Source organism: Hyperolius riggenbachi, chromosome 5 (genome assembly GCF_040937935.1).
Source record: "Hyperolius riggenbachi isolate aHypRig1 chromosome 5, aHypRig1.pri, whole genome shotgun sequence".
Taxonomy (NCBI): domain Eukaryota; kingdom Metazoa; phylum Chordata; class Amphibia; order Anura; family Hyperoliidae; genus Hyperolius; species Hyperolius riggenbachi.
In genome coordinates, this window is record NC_090650.1 from 245,838,292 (window position 1) to 245,862,338 (window position 24,047).

The 24,047-nt window shown below is 41.7% G+C and overlaps 1 protein-coding gene across 1 annotated transcript in view; it reads left to right on the forward strand.

Moving 5' to 3' along the window:
• The first annotated feature begins 1,716 nt into the window (after positions 1-1,716).
• Positions 1,717-24,047, forward strand: part of LOC137518635 (cadherin-6-like) — a 510,593-nt gene continuing 488,262 nt past the window's right edge. The window contains exon 1 of the mRNA XM_068236737.1: positions 1,717-2,016. The gene's annotated coding sequence lies outside the window, so the exon portion shown is untranslated. The remainder of the gene's footprint in view (positions 2,017-24,047) is intronic.

The following is a 24,047-nucleotide window of genomic DNA, read 5'->3' on the forward strand; positions in this document are numbered from 1 at the left end:
CAGCTTTAGGGTGCATTCAAACTGCAGCAGTTGTGTTATAGAATAATTCTGTATTTCACTCACTGCTCGTACTATTCTATTATTGACCTCTTAACATCACTGTGACATAACAGATTGGGTTATTCTAACTCATTGCATGCAGGTTTTGAATTAACGTGTATGTATGCAGTGTCCATTGCAATTCCACACATTATACTGCGTACATTATGCAATACGTACAGTGTGAATCCAGCGTTAGAAAAAGGAACTGTGCAATGTACCTTGCAAGGGTGCTGTAGAAGATATTAGTGCTATATGAATGTAAACAACTCCTTTCACACTACAGGGAGAACGTTGAGATGTGATTATTTTTCAATTGTACGGCAACAGTTTAGAAAAGTCACATCGCAAGTTACCAGTACCAAGAAGTATGCTTCACTGCAGGGGCATAACTATAGACCCTGTGAGGGATGCAGCCGCATGGGGACCCAAAAACAGCGGGCGGCCTGTGGGGGGAGAAGTTTTTTTTCCATTTCCTGAGAGACTGAAGAGTAAGGGTACGGAGAGAAAAAAAATGTCTGCTCTCTGTACAATTGTTCTAATGAATGTGTCTGCTCAGCCACTGATAAGGAATCATACAGAGTTTTGCAGACAAAGATTTGTAGACAGTCCCGATTCAGTGTACAGCAGAGTCTTGTGTACAATTCCCTGCCCCAATCTCTTCACCCCCTCCCCAAGTGCTGTGTACTGTAGTGATGCTGGAGGAGTCTGCAGAGCCGGTTCTGCTCCATCAGAGATGGACAGAGTGGGTGTAATAAGATGAGGCTGGGAAAACACTTGTTTGTCGATTTTCTGTATGCATATTCTGCACACCATGTGTGCCTGTATGTGTGAAAACATGCACATTTTATTACAGAAGCAAATGAAAGAGAAAATGTGTGCAGTGCATCACTGTTGTCTGTTTTTATCTGCATGGAGCAAACCCATTCAACTGTGCACTAGCCAATTGAATAACATTGGTTCGCAGTTTACCTGTGCAGAAAGCGAGTAGGGGATTATGGGGCCCCATCCAAAGTTTTGCTGGGGGGGCCCAGTGATTTCTAGTTATGCCCCTGCTTCACTGACAATGTAAATGTAAAATGCTACCCGGTAAACACAAGTGGATCCATTGTGATTTCCTGACAGAACCGGTGTCCACAATGTGATCAATGGGATAGCCACATAGGACAATAATTGCATTTGCATAACAATGCAATGATTTTGTCTGTTGCTATGCAATGGATAAATTGCCACCCCAACTTATTCACATGACTTAAATGCACAAATACAGGTTTTATATTACTAAAGTGGAAAGTTGTCATCGCATCTGAATGTTTTCTATCAACTGCCCTGTACATTAAAAGCCATATAAGACCAGGTGACAGGTGGAAAATGTATCTATTTATTAGTTTTAGAAAAATTGTGGGTAGGGTTGCTGGGTTAATAAAAATAATAATAATTGTAATATGACTTTGTTTCACTGGGCATATGAAGTGGAAGTTACGTTATTGTACATTGACCTCCTTTCTTCCTCCCTCTCACTGACAGTGTGTCCGCTTCGGATGATTGGTTCAGACTTCAAACACAAAAAGTCCTTCTTTGACAAGGGGTCTTTAACAAAGCCCTCCTCTTCTGTACCCTCCCACTGAATTCACTTGCAAATCAGTGTGTATGTGTGAGAGGCTGCTTTAACCTTTGCATGCTGAGTTGTGCGGCTCCAGTAACAGCAGAGGCAGCACAGTCTCAGCTACTCTTCAGGGAGGGGGTCCTCTCGCTCGCTCTCTCCCCACTATTATTAATCAGCTAGAAAGCTCCCATGATTTCTTCTCCCTGCTTGTCAGAGTTAAAAGTGATGCTGTGGAGCGAAGCCCCAGTTAGACTGAAGTAGATACATCAGAGGAGGAGGAGGAGGAGGTGTGATTGTGGGAAATAAAGCAGTGACAGCAGCAGAGAAGCGCTGACCAGCGTACCACTGAATGAGACTCACCCTTTGCGCCGGTAAGCAGATGAGGATTTCTTCCTTTTATATGTACTATTCTGTATTGCTCTTTGTAGTCTGCTATGGTGTTGTTAGGTGCTTTCATCGCAGTCCGAGGTCTAGAAAGTTAGCAGCAGCGCAGGTTATTGAAGGTCACCCCAGTCACTGTGAGATGGCACGTTGTGACTGATACAGTGTGTGCCGTCTACTGGGGAGAGCTGGGCTTTCTGTCTTCCAGGCATGGACCTTGCTTGGCTGAGCACTATTATTTTCAGGCACAGGTGAAAGCACTGATACCTAAAGAGCATTCTCCTGGAAATGAACCATGCACCTAGCCTGAGGCAGAGTATTGTTGTATACACTCTTGATAATCTGCAGCGGTCACAGTCAATTGGGTTAGACATATGTATATTGTTATTGCTGTGCCGTCTGGTCCTATTATTTGACTCAGCATACAAAGTATAGCTGGATTTGTAGTGCCATGTGGGACGCATGCCTCTAATAAATGGGGTTTGTACTTTAGAGTTAGAGCTCTCAAGGATCACTTATGAGATGCTATGTGTGATTTTTATATATGTCCTATGTATATGTATCATATCTATCTCGCTGGACATATTGGCTGATTTATTAATTGAGGGGTATAAAGGAGAGCGCCGTGTGCCATTATGTCCAGATCCTACTGTACAGCTAGACCGCCTGCCAAGTGTGTCATGGAGAAATTGGTGACAGTGTCAGAAAGAGCAAAGTTCAGGCTCTCTCTATGGAAATTTGTATTAAAATGTAAGAGGAATTATTTTCAAGAGCTGTGCAATTACTGGATTTTTTTTTTTCTTTCTTTTTTTTTTTTTTTTCCCTTTTCTTTCCTTTTTTTTGTGAGTCAGGCTTTCATTACTGTGGAAATTCAGATCTATTCTAGTATGACCTCCTTGGAAAGAATAATAGTGTTTTGGCTGTTTGAGGGGGGGAAAAAAGGAAAGCCGTCACATAATGGAGTGACAGGCACAAAGAAAGAGCAATTATACTTGAATTTGGCATGAGGCATCTGTAACATCTTCTAGGATGTACAATACAATAAAGGCTTCAGCTACAACAGGTATTGCTATAGTGTCTGCAGCTCTGAAGTAACGGGCTGACTTTCACAGTCCACATTAAAGTCTTAACTAGAGGAAATACACTTTCACTGCTGGCTGCTTTTGAAAGCACTCAGCTCTCTGTAAAAGACTCTGCACTAATACTAGATAATGACATTAATTTGATTTGCACACCTCGCTGCACATACTTCCACGGTGAGGGGGATGAGAAATCATATCTGTGCCAGTTGGGTTACTCGCTGAATGCCTGGGTTTCTTTATTTATTCATGTGAAAAGTGGGACAAAAAGGAAAAAAAGAGAAAGTCAGAAGGCATGTGTGTTTTTTGTTTCCTTGTGTTTTAGTTTTAGGCCCTGATACCTTCCAGAAGAGGCTGCTGCATTTTGAATGGTTGAAAACCCTACGGTCATTATTTCTTCTGCCTGTTTCCAGCTTTCCTGAATAATGCATTGCTTGTAATTCATAGAAGAAGAAAAAAAAATCAAGACAATTTGGTCACTGCAAACAATAACTATCGATTTGTGTGCAATGCGATCCATACTTTGTAGGACAATACTATTACACACAGCACTGGGAAGCAGTGAGTTCTTTTTCCTTCTGTTTTCTGCAATCGTCCTTTGCAGTCATTTAAGAAATGGGCACGCTTCCACTTCTCGGGGGAATTCGCTTGTCCCTTTGGGCTCTCCAGGGAAACCAATTTGGAGCCATCAACTCAGTCAAATACATACATGCCTAAGAACAAATTGACATATGCAGTGTTTTTTTTTTATCTATCGCGGTCTGTCAGCAGCCAGTATTCATAAGCTAAAACAAAAAAACAGCGCCTAAAGATATTTCATATTATGCTCTGCTGCCTATCAGCCTATCAGGGCTTTTCTTCATTTTCTAGCATAGCAGAGCATCATAAAATGAAAAGGCGATTAAGGGGATTAGTATGAAAAAATGACTAATTAAGAACTTAGTTGAACTTGATTTTCAGCGAAAGTGACTGTAGTTCCTCCCACATTGCTCCTATGGGATTGAACTAATGTTCCAGTCTGATTTCTCTTTGAAGCAATGCTTATTCCCTTGGGAAATGCAATTCTCCTCTTCCTACTCAGAGTCTGTTCCCATCAAAGGAGACCCTTTCATTTATTTGACTGCTTTGGATGTGGGTTACTTCTAATTATGCCAGGACATGAGGTTTTCAGCAACATCTATTGCTGGAATATGTTTACAGTGCACTTGCACAGTTTTCCTCCAGTATTAAGTCTGTGAATTTTCAACTTTGGAGATCTTATGCCAAGCTTGTGGTATTGTTTAGTGCTGGTGAAGCAGGTGTATCTTCTCGGTGCTGGTAGTCAGATGCTTGACTTGTATTGGTGGGTACATGCTATTTTTATATTACAGTTTGAAGTCACAGACTTTGGTGTCTTAAGACAGGGTCCCTTTTGTTGTCTGAGTGAGGCCTAAAGCTGGGTGCACAGATTGGAGGACATGACGGTATATTCTATCTCTCCTTAGTGCTCATTTTTTAGTAGAGAGGGAGCTGTAAACAAACTGACTCTTCCACCTTGCGAGTGAAGCAGTAGTGGCCTGACACTGTGGTAGACACCCCTCCTTTCCCCATCCTAGCTGCACACACCCTTCTCAGGGCTTCAGACACCCTTCAGACATGGAATCATAACCCGATCCAGATGAAAAAGGCTGTCATCTTAACTTTGTAGGTACTTCAGAAAAGCGTCAGGCCAAAGCGGGGCACTTTCTTTCCTGAGTTCAGAGAAAAGTCTTATCAGAACATGGGCTGCTCTGCTGGCAGGCAACCAAATTAGTCAAATGGGGAGCTTTCAGGAATTAGGCAGCCAGAGCTTGAAATGCTATTAGTTTGCCATTTACACTTTCCTGTTTCCTAGCACTATTCAAGGGAAAGCATGTGGTCATATTAGAATTAGGCAGAAAGTTGTGCACGGTGAATCAATATTCTTGCTGATTAAATGCAGGATTTGCCTGGCTATTGAACGGCAACTGTAGCATCTGAAATGTGTTCCAGCGCAGATAAAATTCTGGGGGGGAAGCTGGCTCATTTACTTCTTGCTTAGTCATGACACTAGATTCTGCCGGGTTCACAATACTTTCATTTCATTTTTTTCCTCTCCACTCTTTAGAAATGGAAATAGGTAAATACACAGCCTCGCTATTTCACATCCGTATTTGCAAGAAGTGTGTAATTACATAGGAGCCTGCCTAGTGCACATTTCAGATTAATACTTATACCAGTAATATAGGCATGAAAGCCTATTATAAATAGCGAGCAAGTAGTACAAGGTTTGTCATATGCGGGCTGGAGCCTCGGTGCAGTCTTTAATTCTCCAGCCAGACCGGCCATTTATCTATTAAAGATAATGGCTCCATTTCTTATTCTTTCCTTTCAAGGCCTATTTCAGGTTGCATTCTCCAAGCTGAGCAGTACAGTGAAAGGATAAAATAACATTGGAATGTATTTATTGCTTTTGTGACATCGGGGGCAAAGCCAGCAAGTGTGCCCTCCTTGTCACTTGGCCTTTCAGATGGCCGGGCATAAATAACTTTGATCTATTTACCTTTTAGAACTATATAATCTTGTCATGTGATCTACTTGTCTGTAAGACATCTTCGCACTGATAGATGGGATGTTGGGGCTCCGGCCGCCAGAACTGGGAAATAAAATGAGGCCCTTTTTTATATGTGCATCTTAAAGTGGAGGTAGCACCATATCTACATGACCCATGAACCAGTATAATATATGTTGAGGTTACCAAACACCCTTTAATATCTTATAATAAAACATTCTTTTTTATGCTACAAATACCAAAACATGATTCGGTTTTTAACTTAGACTAAAGAGAAAATCCCATAATGACGCAGGCGAGAAGATGGAACTTGGGCATCAGTGTAGAGTGCAAGTAGGGTCAGATAGAACCTACGTGGATGACATCATAGAGGTCCTGCCACCGGTTTGGGCAGTGCATAAGAAAAGAATTTGCCATTTATAAAGTTCATTTTTTGTCCTTCAAAAGCTAATGGAAATAAAATAATGTCGTCGTCCCCAAAGTGTCTCTATAGTCTAACTCCCTGAGTGATAGCTTGCCTTTCAATTTTTTTATTAACCAGGGGTCCCCTTCCCCACTCACTGGACTATTAGTAAAACTGTAACAGGATAAAATATGCGATTTACCATAGAACACCATTGTAGTACTCCCACTACTTGTTACATTGGCGCTTGCATCTCATTTATCAAAAGCGCCAGATGCCTTTTTAAGTGTTATTGATAGGAGTGGGAACACAAACACAGAGAAAATGTGTAATGGGAAAAGTGTACACACTTATGTAAAAGCAGGAGCGTTTGTAGTGCATAAAAGGCATGAATACCATACTTTACATGAACTGTAATGTAAGCAGTGGCGAACCTTATTTCCCATCATCCTTACAAATGAGGAGCAGGCTCGTCTTAACAGAGTCTGTGTCCAGAAATAGAAGAGGGGAGGCGGAATGACAGCTTGGCCACGCCCATAGCTCCACACTGTCCCTCCTCTGGAACCAAATCCCTGTGTCCCTTTTTCTCTTTAATATTTTTCCTTTATTAGATCTGATATACATACATGTGCCAATATAACTGTTTATTTACTGGTTTATGTGCATTCAAAGTTTATTTGCATATTCTAAATTGATGTACTGTTTATTTTCAAGTGCTAATATGAAGGTAAAGTTATGGTTGATAGGCAATTCCCTCAGTAATCAGGCAGCAGGTTACACAAGACGCATAGGTCTCACCAGCTGGTGCTTTTGAGGTGATCCAAGCAGGCGCAGAGTAGTGTTCAGATAGCAAGCAGGCTACAAGTGGCTGCCAGCCCATAAACCCACCACGGCTCATGGGTCCCCGACTGATGTATGACGCATGCGCCTGCCCTCCACTATAGCCGGATACAGAATACCGCAGGGGCCAAAAAAAAACATGTTTACTATAACATAGTTACATAGTCATTTGAAAAAAGACACACGTCCATCGAGTTCAACCAGAAAATAAAGTACAACACCAGCCTGTTCCCTCACATATCCCTGTTGATCCAGAGGAAGGCGAAAAACCCTTACAAGGCATTGTCCAATTAGCCCCAAAAGGGAAAAAATTCCTTCCCGACTCCAGATGGCAATTAGATGTAATCCCTGGATCAACATCATTTGGCATTACCTAGTAATTGTAGCCATGGATGTCCCTCAACACAAGGAAAGCATCTAAGCCCCCTTTAAATGCAGGTATAGAATTTCCCATAACTACTTCCTGTGGCAATGCATTCCACATCTTAATCACTCTTACTGTAAAGATCTCTTTCCTAAATAAATGGCTAAAACGTTTTTCCTCCATGCGCAGATCATGTCCTCTAGTCCTTTGAGAAGGCCTAGGGACAAAAAGCTCATCCGCCAAGCTTTTATATTGCCCTCTGATGTATTTATAAATGTTAATTAGATCCCCTCTAAGGCATCTTTTCTCTAGACTAAATAAACCCAGTTTATCTAACCTTTCTTGGTAAGTGAGACCTTCCATCCCACATATCAATTTTGTTGCTCGTCTCTGCACCTGCTCTAAAACTGCAATATCTTTCCTGTAATGTGGTGCCCAGAACTGAATTCCATATTTCAGATGTGGCCTTACTAGAGGGTTAAACAGGGACAATATTATGCTAGCATCTCAAGTTTTTATTTCCCTTTTAAGGCATCTCAAATTTTTGTTAGCTTTAGCTGCAGCGGCTTGGCATTGAGTATGATTATTTAACTTGGTGTCGATGAGAACGCCTAAGTCCTTCTCCAAGTTTGATGTCCCCAACTGTATCCCATTTATTTTGTATGGTGCTAGACCATTGGTACAACCAAAATGCATGACTTTACATTTTTCAACATTGAATTTCATCTGCCATTTATGTGCCCATATAGCCATCCTATCCAGATCCTGTTGTAATATGTCCCTATGTTCCTGAGAGTTGATGATTCTGCACAATTTTGTATCATCTGCAAAAATAGCAACATTGCTCACTACTGCATCTACTAGGTCATTAATAAATAAATTGAGGAGCACTGGACCCAGTACAGACCCCTGTGGGACCCCACTGCTAACAGTCACTCATTTTAAGTACGATCCATTGACCACAACTCTTTGTTTTCTGTCCATTAGCCAGTTCCCTATCCATGCACACAGACTCTTCCCCAGTCCTTGCATCCTCAACTTTTGCACCAGACTTTTGTGTGGAACAGTGTTGAAGGCCTTTGCAAAGTCCAAGTATATCACATCTACAGCATTCCCAATATCCACATTAGCGTTCACTACCTCATAAAAGCTGAGCCTGTTAGTCAAACAGGACCTGTCTTTAGTAAACCCACGTTGATGCTGAGAAATAAGATTATTTTCTACTATGAAGTCATGTATAGTATCTCTTAGTAACCCCTCAAATAGTTTGCATACAACAGATGTTAAGCTTACAGGTCTATAATTTCCTGGATCTGATTTTTTGCCCTTCTTAAACAATGGGAAAACGTGGGCTGTACGCCAATCCACTGGGACTCTGCCAGTTAAAAGAGAGTCACAAAAGATAAGATAAAGGGGTTTATCTATAACTGAACTTAATTCCCTTAGGACCCGAGGATGCGTGCCATCCGGGCCAGGTGCCTTGTCTATTTTTAATTTATTTAGTCTTACCTTCACTTCTTCCTGCGTTAAGTATTTAATATTACAATTGGAAGAATGAGACTCTTTTGCATCTGTAATTTGCAACAGTGATGTTTCCCTTGTGAAGACAGAAGCAAAGAAAGCATTTCATAACTCTGCCTTACCTTGGTCATCCATCATTGAGTTCCCACCCTCATCATTTAGGAGTCCAATACAGTTAAACTTTCTTTTTTTAGAGTTGATGTACTTGTAAATCTTCTTTGGGTTAGATTTGATATCCCTAGCGATTTGATTTTCAGCTTCAATCTTTGCCAGCCTAATTTATTTTTTACAATTTTTATCGCACTCCTTATAATTGCTTAATGCAGCCTCAGAGGTTCTATTATATCCAAGTTCACAAAGTACCCTTACATTGTAAGACTTTGACAGGGTCCTGTTTTTCCTATTGTATTCTACATGGTTATGTGCTCCTTTCCAATGATCACCTCGTACTTGCATTACAGGGCCAATAAATAAATAAATACTTACCTAAGAGGGATGCCTCTTGATCTTAATGAGGCTTCCCATGGCATCCTCTAGTTGCCCATTGCCACTCACGGACCCTCTAAAGCTGGCTTTCTCAACCAGGGTTCCCTGGAACCCCAGGGTTCTTTGAGACCTCTGCAGGGGTTCCTTGGCATTTTCCCCCATTGTGGGGTAAGTATGATAGAACACACTATAATAGGAGATACTGTAAAAAGAAGCACTAAATTGGGGGTCAGAATAATAATGAGCACATTAATAAATAGCACTAGAATAAGGGGATAGTATAATAAGGGGCACTGTAATAGGGGATAATGAAATAAAAGGCCAAAACTACTTTTGAAGTTCATGCCACTTGCAAAATAAATGCAGGGGTTCCTTGAGATCCAAAAATTATTTGTGGGGTTCCTCCAGTGTAAAAAAGTTGAGAAAGACTGCTCTAATGCTTACCGACAAGGGCTTGTCGGTAATCTGATCGGTGCCGCGCTCCTCTTCAAGCAAGTGCATTGGCTGTTCTGCACCTGCGTAATTATAGCCACACCGGCGCAATAAGCCAAAGCTGCTAGTGTGGCGCAGTGCTACTGGCAGGTGAGGGGGTGCTCGCGTGGCTGTTGCATGGCCAAGCTGTGCTGTAGACAGGAGATGGCCTGTCCATTGAGGTGAAAGGGATCAGGAAGTCTTCTGCTTTAAACAACATGGTAACATACATCCGCCATAGTATGCCGGCTACTCTAACTATGCAGGGGAAGAAGCATAACATGGCTCAAGCAGGATAAAGCACTATATAAGAACTGCTGTCCTAAGGCAAATACAGTCTCTGATCATTACAGGCCCAGACCCAATGGTGCTCTTATTGTAGCTCTATTCCTCATTACTTTTGATTCTATTAACAATTATTTCCAGCATCCTGAGAGATGTTTGTGACTCATGCAGATTCCATTCTCTTGAATTATTTTTATTTTTGAAGTAATTTACACCTAGGATTACAAAAAATGCTGGGTTAAGGTGGTTCATTTTATATTACTTGGGACGGGTATATGTGAAAAGTAAAACACATACTCCATATGAGGGGAGAATACATTTCTAACACTCTGTTAGTACTCATGTACATCCACTTTTGAATAGGAATATGAAGTGCTTGCTTAGCAAAGCCTTTGCAGCGCAGAGTGTGAAATTAAACAAAGCCCAGCATCAGTCTTGTGTTGACACTGCATTCTCCTCTGTGAGTCACTCTGCTGGGCCCTTGCCAGGAAGTATGGCAGAAAGCTCAAGGACAACAGTCACAAAAAAATGCACAATTTTTTTTTTTCAAACTGTATATGATTGCAATCACTAGCAGTAATAAATATATGCTTTTGTTGGGTAATAGACCTAAAAGTAACAGATGTATCCAGAGCATATATAGTGCATGGTAGAACTGGATCAGTGGGTGACATTTATTGTATCATAGTATGTGAATCTGTAAGCTAACTATACATAGGTCGATCATAAACCAATATGCCAAACCCATTGATCCATATCTGATTGGAATTGAACGAGATAGTGATTGATTTCTTTCCTGCACAACACATTTGATCAGAAATCTGTCAAACATCAGTCGAATATCAAGCAATTTTAGTGCTCGATGCAGGGCCATTACCAACATGGCCAAGCAGACTTTTGGTCAATTACTTACATAGATTACATAGAGGATTAACAGGACAGCCAGGCAATTCTCAATGATTAAAGGATATAAATATGGCAGCCTCTACATTCCTCTTTAAGGTGTGCTTAAAGGGGTTCTCTTGGGGGGGGGGGGGGGTTAAAATAAAAATGGACACTTATCTGGGGCTTCTACCGCCCCCTGAATATCCCGCGCTGTCCTCCAACGATCCGCTGTTCTCCGCCGCCGGTCCCGGTCTGATCGGCATCTGAGACCCACTGCAGCTGCGCGGCCATGGCCGCATGCATGCTCGCTCCCGCGCATGTCATCGGGAGCTTACTGCGCAGGCGCAGTACAAGAAAACTTTGTACTGCGTCTGAGCAGTAAGCTCCCAATGACGCGCGCGGGAGCGAGCATTATTTGTCTTGTTAGACAACTATATTACCGGGACCGGCGGCGGGGAACCGAGGATCGTAGGAGGATGGCGCTGGACATTACAGCTTCAAGAGCCTGGAAGAAGCCTCAGGTAAGTGTCCATTTTTATTTTAAACACCCACCAAGTGAACCCCTTTAAATTGAACTCAAGGAGAACCTAATGTAAAAACACAGAAAGTTACCTAAGAAGAGGGCTCCGCCAGAGGCTTCTCCTGTCCTCCTGGTGACCACTGCAGCTGCACGGCCACACCCTTATGCATGAAGAGAGGAGCAGTTGCGATCACAAATCCGACAAGCTCTTGACGGATTTCTTTTAGGGATCCAAACATAGCAACGGTAAAGGCCTGGAGTACTTGGGAAGTCTCTGCTGGATCCAGAGCCTTTCCTTTTCTTAGGTATTTGCTTTTTTTAAAATTAGGTGCTCACCTCATGTACACGTTATGCAAATTGAATGCAGCTTGGCACTGAGCCAGTGAAATGTACTTCCTGATGATTTGGAGTGATACAATTCCAAGCTTCCATACAACTTGCATTACATTTGTAAGTCAAAAGTTTTACCATCCCACTTACCAGTTCTTCTGGGTTGGGATTGGTTTGGTTATCAGGACCTCCACGGGTCTTTAACACCAGGTTCTTATGTATACTCTAGGTATGTGATGTAAAATTTGACATGCTAGTTTTTTTTTATTGTTTATTGTCTACAATTACTACAATGTACGTGTGTATCTCTTCTCACCCCTTCCAACAGAAGCAGCTCCATTGTGCGCTGTGACGTTGTTCCCACTTCCCATAGAAACTATATTTCCCCATCTCCGTAGAAACTATATTAGGTCCCCCAATTGGATTAGGCCTGTGCAAAGTTTTGATTCCAATCCTGCTTATTCTAGTTCCTCCAAAAATCACGTAAACATTGAATTCTAAGCTCATCTCTAGTATACAAAGTGAGCAGTGCTTGTATCTGCCATATCACTGTAATAATCATGTTATATGAATGCTTGGTTGGCAATGAAAGCAAATTACTGTATTTCATTACTTTACACCAGGTGGTCTATGCTGGGCGCCTTAGCACTGAGAATGGGAATCATTAGAACTGAGAATCTTGTACACATTCTCATTAAGGGGGCAGGATAGGTCGTTTTCAGCCTGATCTGCTCTTAAATGAGTCATATATGGGTTGGCCGCTGCTTTTGATTCCAGCAGTTATAAGCTGATATCAAATGGCTGGGAAAATTGATATATTTGTACCGTGTATGCAATTACTGCGTTACTGCTCACACTGTCCATAACGTGCAAAAATGGGTTGGTTGATTGGTCTCCAATCTCCATCTTGGTTGGACAGATTAGTCATCCTTAAAGAAAACATGAGGTAAATCTAAAAAAATTATCTTTACTTACATGGGGCTTCCTCCAGACCCAGCAGACTATGTCCCATCCGTAGCAGCTGCTGACCTGTCGAGGTCAGTGGGCAACAACGCATGTGCAAGCGCACACCCGAACTATTCGCGAGCATGCTCACATGGTCGGGAGCGTTCTGCACAGGCGCAGAAATACTGTGCCTGCACAGAACGCTCCTGGCCACAGGAGCGCGGCCGCACGCTTGCACATGCTCAAAGCGACCCAGTGAGGTCAGCGGCTGTAACAGAGGGGACCCGGTAGACCCGCTTGGACCGGAGCGATGAGGGACACATAGGCTGCCAGGCACTGGAGGAAGCCCCAGGTAAGTAAAGCTCATTTTGTAGATTTCCCTGATATTTCCTTTAAGGTGGCCATATACACTGTCCAGTCTTTTGCATTGCTATCCACCCATCAGATCATTTGATCGAATCTGCTTGAAATCAATGCAGTTAATTATTCCCGATCAATTTTTGGAACAAAAACAATGAGTGGCTGGATGGTGTAATGGTTAAGGGCTCTGCATCTGACACAGGAGACCAGGGTTCAAACCTCGGCTCTGCCTGTTCAGCAAGCCAGCACCTATTCAGTAGGAGACCTTGGGCAAGTTTCTCTAACACTGCTACTGCCTATAGAGCGCACCCTAGTGGCTGCAGCTCTGGCGCTTTGAGTCCGCCAGGAGAAAAGCGCGATATAAATGTTATTTGTCTTGTCGATTTGGTTGATCACGCCAGATGGAAGGTTTTGCTTGATTGCCAGCAGATCGGGAGTGCATCTCTAGTGGCGTTCAATTTTATTATGACCGACTAAGCAGTGGTGCTTACTCTCACCTGTCTGCTGTCTTCTCTGCACTTCCTGTCTCTTCTCTCTCTGGTGCCTGTGTCACTTGTAAATCTATTGAAAATCTGTGGGTAGTGTGTGGAGGAGTTCGATCAGATAGATTCCCTGTGGATCAGATAATGATCTGAGAAGCATCTATCTGTTGGATCACATCCACCAGTGTATGACCAGCTTTATGCTATGTATGGTCAAATCTGTAAAACGTCAGTTCAAGACACCAGATATTCATATGTATGTAACAAGTTCATGAACGCTCTACCCCCATTGTAACACATACCAGTCGGTGCAGGATCTAGAGAGCCAATCCTTGAACACACACTAGAGAAGAAGGATCCGCAGACCAGACTTGGCTCAGTGAAAAAATGTCCGTTCTTTTATTAGAAAAATCAACATGACAAGAAATGGTGCAATTGCACCATTTCTTGTCATGTGGATTTTTCTAATAAAAGAACGGACATTTTTTCACTGAGCCAAGTCTGGTCTGCGGATCCTTCTTCTCTAATTCATATGTATGTGCTGCTTAACAACAACTTGCAATCTGGGCAATCATCATTAAAACGTAAAACGTTCATTTCTAATCACGACTGAAGGACGATTTGGCAATGTGTGGCTTTATTTATGATATAAGATAAGGAAAAGTGCTTGTTATCATGAGGCGTAGTGTGTGCACTTCAAATCTGCTCAAGTATGCTAATTCTGTTATCTGGGTGTCATGTTTGCAGCTGGTTGGCAGCTAGTAAGCAGGATGCGTCTCCAGCAGAATTCATTTTTTTATATTCCGTGGAATAGATGTTTTGGCTCTTAAGAGGGTGACATTATTCTTGCGTCTCTGTGATATTCTGTAAGAAATGTTTCATATGTTTCAAGGTGAAGCTAGAGGTGAGTGTGAAATAGACCCCATCACTGCAAATGGTTTGGTTTAAATTCAGCTTTCCCGCACAATGGCTGCAGAGACTGATTAATCATGGTGATTGTGCTAGATCAGTCCCCCAGTAGCTGTAGAAAATACAGGTCTGTGAATGGTAAGACATTCCGGCATCGTCAGGAGTCAAGCTGATGGAAAGTAGTAATTTAAGGTTAGGATGTAGCACTATCTGCCCTCCAGTCTGGATCTGCTGTACCATTTACTGTGCCTGGGTAAATGCAATGTTCTTTACTTTATATCCAATTTGATGCAAAGTGATCGGCCAAACATAACATAACTCATTTATATTCTAGTGGTAGCGCAGGGCAATCCAATGTAACCCTTTACATTTTTCTAGATAGATAAAGATGTTCCCTGTCTTCAGTGGATGAATGATGTTACATGGCATTCAGATGACCTACATGGATTTGTCCCTTGCTACAATATGTGATGTCTTACAAGTTAGCATTGTCTTTAAAGTCATTTGCGCCGTCTGCTACCAAATTAAACAACATATGCTATCTAGATAGCAGGATGGTAAGGGCAGAGTCGTGGAGGAAAACTTAGCTCTCTATGGGCCTGATTCACAAAGCGGTGCTAACAGTTAGCACCCTGGTGAAAAGCCCTTTATCATGCCTAAACTCAGTTTAGGCATGATAAGTTTAAGCACCAACTGCGTTAGCACCGCAGTGCACAGCTGATCAAAAGTTTTGCGCTGGCAAAGTCTGGTGCACTTCGCATACAGTTTAATGGCGCTGCTTTGCGTGCGGGACTTTGCATGCGATCTACACTTATCTAAACTTAGCATGCCTAAACTTATCACACCTAAACTTATCACACCTAAACGTTATCATGCCTAAACTGGCTTTTCACCAGCATGGTGCAATGGTTATCATGCCTAAAGTCTTTTAGGCATGCTAACTGGGTTAGCACCGCTTTGTGAATCGAGCCCTATGTATACTAATATACAGTCATATTGCTATTGCTAGGCGCTGTGGAATGTAATCCAGCATTTTTTGCTGCAGATAGTCTTTGGAGGGCTGGTGGGGGGTGAGGGGAGGAGCTAGGGATGGGATGTAAGCATACCTATTTCACAATACTAGATACTTGATTCCCTCCAAATCAATAAAAAATATATCTCTTTATTTAGTATTCAAAGTTAAAATATGATTCCAGATATAAAGTGTCCAAGGCAGTGCAGGAACCTGGGTGACTCCAACCCATAAGGTACAAGTGGAAAGAGGAGGCTCCGCACAATGCCGTATCCAAAATTGTATCCACCTTTATTAAATCAACTAAAAAACATTCAGCTTACACTGACATGCTTCGTACTCACACTGGTCCTTACTCATAGGGATTCCAGATATATTATAGTACAATTTAATTATATTACACATACACATCATCACCACATGCATAAAAATGGTCCCCGCCACATGCATCCACCATCCCTCTCATGCAAATGCCTACTCACTATGGGCCTGATTCACAAAGCAGTGATAACTCAGTTATCACGCCTAAAAGACTTTAGGCGTGATAACCTTTGCACTGCTGAGTTAGCACCGTTTTGTGCTCTTTATCGCGTGCAAAGTCCTGCGCGCAAAGTTTTGTGCGCGCAATCGCGCAACTCCGCGCGCAGCGCCCATAGGGTTTAATGGACACATTGCGCGCACTGCACCGTGCGGCGCCGATTGCGCACGCAAAACTTTGCACGTGGGAATTTCGCGCGAGTTTCATTTTATCACGCCTAAACTGAGTTAAAGGGCTTTTCACAGGCGTGCAAACACTTTGCACCACTTTGTGAATCAGGCCCTGTGTGTCATAATTACAGTTTTGAAGACCGTTGGCCAGAGCCCAATTAGAAAAGTCAACAACATTAAGGCGCTGGGCATCACATCACTGTTGTAAAGCTCAGCAATACTATCTCAGACTGGACCCAATCGCAGTCCAACCTATCAAACAATACTTCAATAATAATAATAGCAATCCTGTCTGCACTGATTGTACAGAGTCACATAGCTGGGCTCACTTGGGGAGGGGGGGGGGGTGTTAGTTGGCCCAGAGGTGTGGGAGGACATTTAAGTGCAGACGGAAGTGTAGACCTGGAGCTTGACCCTGAATGATGCCGGAAGGCTGGCAAAACTAGTCGGTCATCTCTGGACCCTCAACAAGGCCTCTCACCCTTGGACTACCCCGCAATTGGCTAAAACAATCTTTGAGAGTGTGAGACCTATGGAGTGGGAGCACAAGCCAACTGGCTAAGCAGTCATCTGCTACTACGGGTGAGATTGCCCCAGTTTTCATTTTTTATTTTTGTGTTACAGACAGTACCAAAATCACATATAGCAGATCCCAGCTTTACTGTATTAACATTGTCCCAACTTAATCCAGACGGAGGAGGCTGCGATTGGGCATCTAGCTCTGCCATGGCAGGAATAGCGGGTCACTATTTGTGATACTGGGTGGTAAGAGCGCCAAGCTACGTGACTGTATCTGTGCAATTAGTTCATACAGGGTTGCTATTTTTATTGGAGTGTTGTTTAATAGGTTGACTGCGATTGGGTCCAGCCTGGGACAATGTTGCTGAGTGTCAGAGTTTCATTAGAGTGGTGCTATAGCCAGAGTACTGATATTGTCAGCAATTGCAGTGACTTTTCTAGATGGACTATGGCCAACTGTCTACAAAGCTCTTAATTACTGTGCCACAAATAGTGGAAAATAAGCATTTGAGAGGGATGGTGGATGCATGTGGTGGAGACCATTTTTATGCATGTGATGATGATGTGTGTTTATGTCATATGATTACCGTTATTTCATTGTACTATAATATATTTGGAATCTTTAAATGCTAAATAATTTTTTAACTTTGAATGCTAAATAATTAAAGAGATATATTTTTACTGAGTTGTAAGGAAACATGTATCTGTGTATCTTTTTGTGAGAAATTAACTATAGCGTAATGATTTATCTGTACCTCTCCCACTTTTGTTAGTTTTTGAAGGAGTTGCAATTATATTTCACAATACTAACCTTTTCAGGAAATTACATCAACAACAAAAACATACGTCAGATGGATTCCACAAGTCCTCAGGATATAAACTTATAAACTGAGTAACTGAATTAATCACATCACTCCACTTCAGTGCTCTTCATAAATTGTAATCATAAAGCAAACCATATCATGTTTAAATATGTGCCAATGCAATCTCATGACACATGGCAGCCAACAAGCATCAATGTGTAGTCCTAGTTTAATCCTGTGACATAGGTGTTCAGTCACAAAAACATCTCATGAATTACCTAATCTGTACTTCCCTTATTCATATAATATCTTTGAAAGACCCAATAAGAAAAAGTACTAAAAAATAAGGCAGGGAATGTAACATTAGAATTCAGGGACAAATTATTTTCACAGATTTATTTTTGCAAATAAAATGCTGAAAAGCCATTTTATAAGGAAGGACGTTTATTTATACATCTTGCCTCATTAATTATCTCTCCTTATTGATTTCCTGTCTTATCTATAAAATACATTTTCAGCACTTTCTAAGCAAAGAAACCAGAATTACTTTAAATAAGTTTATGATGATTGACTCAACTTTGCTACTACTTTTCTTGCCTTCTTTCTTGTCCGCCGAGCGTATCTCTTGTTGAGCAGCGGTCGAACGACGTTGTACACACGCCTGTCGGCTGAGGTGGTCGTTATCAGCAGCCCCAGTAAACTTTAGACAGGCATGTGAACGGGGCTTTATACCTACCTCTATCCTTTGCATGCCGTAGTTTATATATTCTTTACACACTCCGCTTGGCTAAGAGATGCATTCATTTGTATGGAGAATAGGTGAGGAGACCCCATATATCAGTGGAACACAAACAGCCTACAAAATTGATTTCAACTGATTGTTATTTTGCCAAGTAGTCCTGGTACCAGTAGCTAGTAAAATAAACCAGTAGCTAAACCACTATACAGGCATGGAATGGTTCATTAGATACCTACATCAGACCTATCGGCATGTATACATTGCTTTCATATAACTCTACAGCAATGCTATGTACATTTGAACAAGCAGCTCTGGAGCTTCCATCAGGAGACATTGTTTGAACAAAACAGCCTGAGGATTGCCTCACAAGGGCATAGAGCAGGAGTGATGTAATCTATGTAACATTAGCTGTAGATGCAGAATGAGGTGGGCACATATGTATAGTGTATATCCAGATCGGAGAGACTAACCTAAGCCCCAGAAGTAATGACAATATGGCTGCCTCCCACATGATAAAAAGCACTACATTTTAGCATTTGCAGAGTGCTTTTTTTGATTGAGGCCTTTCACACTGGCGTTTTTGATGCGGTGCGATCCGATGATCGAATAAGCTTTCCCAGATACCTGCGCTGATGCGCGGTAACGGGATTCAGATATGCTAATGAGAGCCTAAAAGAAGCTCTCTAGCACTCACGTGGCGGAATTACGAATTGCACTTGCACGGAAGTGTAAAAATCGAATCTGTCTAAATCTGTCTTTGACTGTTTCTTTGATGCATAAGTGCTCCAGAAAATAGCACTGTAGTCGACCCAAGATGGGTCGGAGAACTCAGAGACGCTCTTTTGGATAGATAACAACTGAAGTTCCTTAACTCTTGCTGCACTGTGGACACTATTAGAATCATTTATTTGCTACTAATGCTCTATTTCTTAGCTGTACTACACATACAGTTCATTCTATCATAATTTTATGTTCACTTAAAGAGACTCTGTAACAAAATGTTCAGCCTTAGTTCTTCTATACTATAAGTTCCTTTGCCTGTTCTAATGTGCTCTGGCTTACTGCAGCCTTTCCTAATTGCACAGTGGCTGTGTTATCTCTGTTATATGATCTAATCTGTTTTCTTCTGTCGGCTCTGTCTGGTTAAAGGAATACTATCGATTCACATATTTTTTTCAATTGACACAGGAATTGTTTGGGAAGTGCTGCTAAGTACTCGTGTATACATTTTAGTAGCAACTTCTTTGTTTACTGTTAGCAAAATACATTCAAAGTTTACTGACGCCAAAACTGACGGCTGACTGAGCCATGAGGAGAGGGGAAATTCCCCTCACACTTGATCAGTTAACTCTATGTGTAGCTCTGTGTGTGACAGAGAGAAACAGGACACAGGAGCTGCAGCTGCTGTGTTCTGTGTTTCTGACTGAAGTGTCTGAAGAGAGCAGAGGAAATGTAACTAATTGTCACAGCTTTTTCATATTGTTTTTGCTTTCAGAGTTTGATATGTTTGATATTTGCTTTCTGTAGTCTGATATGCCACTCTGCCTGTGCATTGAAGCAGACACCCCTTCTGCAATTGATTTGTCCCAATATAGCTAAATCCTACCCTCAATAAATTACAGCTTTTGCCTCTGATATATAACATGAATAGTAGGAAAATGTTTACACAGCTACTTAGACATTATTTGTACATTGTCATTTTAGAACACTTGGGTATCGATAGTATTCCTTTAAGGCTGGAATGTGTGGAATGTGCAGGGCTGCTTGTGATTGGATAGAAGCGATACACACCCTCTGCAGGCCCCCTGCAGGCTCTGTAAAACTCACACACTCTGCTTATGTGAGCCTATCACAAGCTGGTTAGTTTGTTTGCAAACACTGCCTAAAACTGTTAATTACAAGCCAAGATTGCAGCAGAGAGTGGCAGAAACAGCACAGAGTGGCCCAGGAGAACATAATGAATAGAATGGTATGCTTTTTGCTGTAAAAATTTTAGAGTACAGATTCTCTTTAATTGTCACTTTAAGACCTTCCCCACTTTCCTGTAGACATCACAGTTTTTTTTAGATATCATACAAAATAGAATACCGTTTGATTTCTGACATGCATCAGCAAGTGGGAATCGCATTAACTTACTAAAAGATTATGCGCTAACTATCATAGTGTTACACACAGACAATCTAATACAACGAACAACTGAAATCCGCTGCTTGAGGCAAGTGTCAGATTAACATACTAAAAATCACAAAATGATATTAATTAAGTGTAAGGAGTTGATCAAGGTGCCAAGTCTGCAGTTTACTGACAGATACATATTATAAATATATATCCCATATATACATTCCTAAAAGGCTAATATGGATGAACATTCTGTCTAGCAATCAAATTAAAACTCATTTCTTCTATTAATAATTTTAGGCAAACTATTACAGAACTTGTGAACCCAAGCTGAAAATAATATGAGACTGACAATTGTATCTGTCCTCCCACACTTTTTTAGAGTTCCCACATTTTTATCTTATGTTCAAAAATATAAAAAGTAGATTTAATGTTTTATTGTCTCTGCTCAATGTCACATTGTTTCCATGTTCCTAAAATATGCGAACTATTGAACTTTTTTTATATACAGTACCCCCTCCACCCAGAAGCTGTTCTCTGCCAGGAAAGAGTTTTATGGTAGTATTTCCTTATCAGTGAGGGCTACGCTATGGTCCCACCAGGTCCCAACTGGAGATAAACTGTCAATTGCATATCTTGGGGCTCATCTCCACTTCTGCCCGGCATGCAATTACAATCCGCGCGCCGCCACTTGTTACAATGCTTATACGCATGTGATTTCCTATAGTTGTACCGTGTGTACCGTACCCTACGTTGAATGCATGATGCTAAATTATGAAGCATGCTGTTTGTTTTTCCCTCACATGCAATTCAGATGGTAGCTTATTGATTTCAATTCACTAAGCCCTGTTCAGTTGTCTCACCAGCTGTGGAGCTGGTCAGGCAGGAAGCTATCAGTCTTTCCTTACAAGTCTGTGCATGAGCTGTTCAATTTTCTGTCTAGTGCATCCCTGGCATCCCTTTAGATGTGTATCTGTGCTAACTAGAGAGAGCTCTTCTGTGTATCAGTATACAGATATGCATGTCGCTAAAGGTATACAGTAAAGAGATACAGTAGCTAAAGGGATACAGAAAAGCCTTTTTTAAATGTCTCTTCTGCTCTGCTGTTCTGAAGTCCCGCCCATCCAAGGTTGTGTGGCTCACCCTGTTGGCTGTGTGGCTCTCCCTATTGTCTGTCTGCTACATCTATCAACTCTCCGCATGGAGATTCTGAGCAGAAGAAAAATAATATGTGCTTTACCAAATGCTTCAATGTTTGTGAAGTGCAATTTATTGACATTTCTTGAGGTATTGACTGCACAAGTTGGTAATTTACCTCACTAGTTAGTCATTTTACTTTTGAGCACGATAACAGGTTTGGTGAATTGGCATTTGGCAAGGTGATCGGTAAAATCAGCTGTTTTCTGCATTATTGTATGCGGTAAAGCTTATTGAATTGAGAAAAAAAGAACACATTCTAGTTATTTGTATGCTTGGCACTGCACATACATATCTATCTCATCATACCACATCGGGTACACTTTTAAATTGTGTCATATACGTGGTTAGCGTACGTAATCCATTTCCATTCTAGATTATACCAAGCACAGTAGCTATCAGTACTATTATGACTTGTATGCTTCCATTGTGTTAAAGATTCAAGTAGGTATAAAATTTATAAGCACTATCTATTATATAGCTTCAATTCAGAAACACCATAGTGGCTAATTGTGGCAGTTTACTACTACAAAGGATGTATAACAATTGTTCTTTATTGTATTACTTCATGCCCAAGACTTTTCCTGCAGTGAATCTTGTAAAGCACCATCTCTTGTCGTCTTCTTCCCCATGCATAGTGAATCACTTTCCCTCTGCTTCTTATTGTCTATCATAGACCACTACAGATTTACGACAGCGGTTTACAATAGCAATAATTGACAGCTCAAATGTCTTGTAAAAGGGGAGAGAAGATGGCTGTTGTAAATATTCCAGGACTGGTAAATATACTGTAAACATTAAGCATTGAAACAGATCTGAATTTATGTTAAATGCCGCTGAACATTCCGACTAGACTTGTGACGGTTCCATAAGGACAGGGCACTTTAGCCGTCTGTGTTGTGACATTTACATTCACAGCAGAGATTTCAAGAGTTCTTCATAATAGTATTAGTTATGTTTTTTGCCTTCAATAAGCTACCGTATATTCCGGCGTATAAGACGACTGGGCGTATAAGACGACCCCCCAACTTTTCCAGTTAAAATATAGAGTTTGTGATATACTCACCGTATAAGACTACCCCTCTTCCAATGTACACCAAATTAAAAAAAAATCATATACTGGTGCTATTTATGAACATATACTGGTGCTGTACTGTATGTGGTAACCAGTACATAACAGTATATAGTCAATTGACTGGTTGGATTGGTCAACTCTCCCTCTCCGTAAGTGGATTGGTCAGCTCTCCTTGTCTCCCTAAGTGGATTGGTCAGCTCTCCTTGTCTACCTGTTTATCAGAGCGGTATGGAAGAATAGATTGCGCTGTGCCCATAAAATATGCCTCTTTCACCCCTTTGGCCCAGCCTTGTATCCTATTTACCTCCCTCTCTGCCTCTCAGATCTTGCATATGAGCACCTGTGCCGCTTCACTACAGTCCTCAGCAGCGAGATCTGAGAGACGGTAACAGGATAGGGCGTATCACCCAGCATCAATGATACCTGGCGTATAAGACGACCCCCAACTTTTCAGAAGATTTTCAAGGGTTAAAAAGTAGTCTTATACGCAGGAATATACAGTATTTATCTTATGTTAGAAGGTAGCAAAAAATAAACCATTCATTGGATCAAGAATTAATTTAAAGTGTAGAGACATTGAAAGCAAAAGGTTTTATACATACCTGGGGCTTCCTCCAGCCTCCTGTAGTTTGTCTGCTTCCTCGCTGTGCTCCCGGTCTCCTCCGTTGTGCCACTGTCAGACCCAGAAAAGTCCTTGACTGAAGCAGTTGCGGGCTTCTGTGATCTTGCACACTCTCTAATCGCTATAACTGTGCTGCGCAGAATGCTCCCAGCGATGGGAGCGCATTCAGGGGGTTCCTGTGGTCCGGACTGCACATACACACTGGCCCGCAACCGGGGCCAGAACAAGGGGACTGGATCGATACGGAGGGAGCTAACCGACTACACTGAGCAGGAGGAAGTAGGGATGCTCATTCGGATTCCGCGGAAATGTAATTTCCGGAGGAAATTTCCGCGATTTCCGTCGGAAATCCGCCTACGGCGCTTGCATTACCGATTTCCGCATTCCGATGCGGAAATGCAATTTCCGATCTGAATTTCAGAAATTGCATTTCCGCTTCGGAATGCGGAAATCGGTAATGCAAGCGCCGTAGGCGGATTTCCGCCGGAAATCGCGGAAATTTCCGCCGGAAATCGCGGAAATTACACCCGACTTTAACATCGATTTTCTCAAAAACTATAAGGTCTTTTTAAAAACTTTTTTTTGCATCTTTTTCACAAGGTTCTGTTTAATAAACTTGGTGTTTCTAGGACTTAAGAGGGCTTTGCTATTAACCGCTAAAGTCGGCGGATTTTTACTGTAATGTAAAATGCAGAAAATCTGCATCTGCCTATTTCCTGCATTTTACATTACAGTAAAAATCCGCCGACTTTAGCGGTTAATAGCAAAGCCCCCGTAAG